The sequence below is a fragment of the Cynocephalus volans genome, chromosome 8 (assembly GCF_027409185.1).
Source record: "Cynocephalus volans isolate mCynVol1 chromosome 8, mCynVol1.pri, whole genome shotgun sequence".
NCBI lineage: Eukaryota > Metazoa > Chordata > Mammalia > Dermoptera > Cynocephalidae > Cynocephalus > Cynocephalus volans.
Genome location: NC_084467.1, coordinates 10,246,997 through 10,249,337, shown reverse-complemented (window position 1 = coordinate 10,249,337; position 2,341 = coordinate 10,246,997). Strand labels below are relative to the sequence as shown.

The following is a 2,341-nucleotide window of genomic DNA, read 5'->3' as shown; positions in this document are numbered from 1 at the left end:
AAAAGGTTTTTTTGTAATTTTTCAGCCACAAAGCTAGAAGTTGTTGTAAGGCCAGTTTTATTCGACTAAATGCTGGTTCATAAATATTTTCTCATGGCAAAGGCTCTGGGACAGAGTTCTTTGTACGTTCATGTAAGGGGGATGCTAGCAGAGAGAAATCTGAGACCCAAGACAAACAATATCCCACAAGCACAAGGAAACCTATTCGTTGTCTCTTAGTTGTGGGTCTAGGGAAACCTTGGATTGTCTTTATTCTTTCAACTTAGAGGGAAACTTCTGCAGTCAGATCAAGTCCTAAATAATGGGTCTTATCTCTGCAGAACTGAAGTTTTCCACGGAGGCCTTATGTCCCTTGAAAGCTGACTGCTGTAAGAGGTAAATTGAATCTCTTTCATAGTCTTCTTTGGTAGGAGAACAAAACAACAGATTATCTACATATTGACTAAGAGTGGAATTTCTAGGAAATTATGAGGTCAACAGGTCTTGGTGTAATGCCTGAGAGAAATACGATTAAACTTCAATGAACCCCTGTGGAATTACAAATCCAGGCGTATTGTAGATTTTTCTGGGTGTGGGCAAACAAGTACTAGTTCTTCTTAACGACTGAAATACTAAAAAAGACAGAGCAGAGATCTACCACTGTTGACCATTTAAGTCTGTGTGTACAACAGATAACAAGGTTTAGTATTTGGAACCACGGAAAATCTTGGTGTTACAATTTTACCTATTGCATAGAAGTCTTTTTTTTTTTTTTAACACTCATTAAGTGCATGCATGGGAGTAGGTGGGAATTTTTTTTCTTTTAGGCTCTTTTCATTTATTCATTCATTCATTTTTTAAAATGTTTTTATTTTTTAATTTATCAATATACAATGTAGTTGATTTTTGTGTCCCTTTACCTAATCCTCCTTTTCCCACCTCCCTTTCACCCTTACCCCCGTTAACATCCTGTTCACTTATCTTAACATGTTCAAGGAATTGTTATGATTCTTGTCTTTTATCCCTCATTTATTTGTTTGCATATTTATTTATTTTTATTAGCTCCCACATATAAGTGAGAACATGTGGTATTTCTCTTTCCCTGCCTGGCTTATTTCACTTAATATAATTTTCTCTAAGTCCATTCATGTTGCTGTGAATGATAGTATTTTATTCTTTTTTACAGAAGAGCAGTATTCCATTATGTAGATATATCACATTTTCCTTATCCACTCATCTAATGATGGGCATTTAGGCTGGTTCCAACTCTTGGCTATTGTAAATAGTGCTGCAGTAAACATGGGAGTGCAGGTATCCCTTCAGCATGATGATTTCCCTTCCTCTGGGTATATTCCCAGCAGTGGAATAGCTGGGTCATGTGGTAGATCTATCTGTAATTGTTTGAGGAACCTCATTATAATTTTCCAGAAAGGCTGCACCATTTTGCAGTCCCACCAACAGTGCAGGAGGGTTCCCTTTTCTCCGCATCCTCACTAGCATTTATTATTCTCAGTCTTTTGGATATTAGCCATCCTAACCGTAGTGAGATGGTATCTCAAAGTGGGTTTGATTTGCATTTCCCCAGTGCTGAGTGATGTTGAGCATTTTTTCATGTGTCTGTTGGCCATCTGTATATCTTCCTTTGAGAAATACCTATTCAGCTCCTTTGCCTATTTTTCACTCAGGGGCCATGCTGATCTCTGTATCATTCCAATTTTAGTGTATGTGCTGCCAAAGCGAGCACTGCATAGAAGTCTTGAACATCTCCAACATCGTTCATTAGGGTTTTTAACTGGTTGAATTAAAGTGTTACAGGGACTATCAGAATAGACTGAAAGTTTTTCTTCTATTAAATCCTCTACAACAGGTAAAAGTACTTAGATTGACTTTTACTTTAAGGGGTATTAGGGCAATGTAGGCAATGGCTTAGAATAGACTATTTGGATTTTTATGGTTTCAGCACTTTTAATTTTTCTTATGTCAGTAGAGGAAGAAGACCACAAATATTTCGGTTCTTCAAAGAGGTCAGTGTTGGTGTAAGTTTGAGTTTGAAAACTGTCAGTTCCCACTTGTAGGAAACAGATCAGTTGTCTCAGGAGGGTTGTGAAACTCTTGGATTATTTCCCCCTCCAAAGAGAATTTTACATGTCCTCTCAATTTAGGAAGCAAATCTCATCTCAGTAAATGCACTGGAGTAGTGTCACACAGCAAAAAGCCATGCTGTTCTGAAAATGGTCCAAGCATCATTTGGACTGTTTCAGACACGGGGATTCTCTGAACTTGATTTGAAGCACCCACCACAGAAATATTGTCTTTACTCTGAGAGATCCATTGATTCATTAAAGTGGGGTTCAAAATGGAT

At 37.6% G+C, this 2,341-nt stretch overlaps 1 pseudogene; it reads right to left on the bottom strand.

Annotated features, from left to right (window-relative positions):
* Positions 1-1,626: 1,626 nt before the first annotated feature.
* LOC134385342 (U6 spliceosomal RNA) lies at positions 1,627-1,723 on the bottom strand (annotated as a pseudogene).
* Positions 1,724-2,341: the final 618 nt, after the last annotated feature.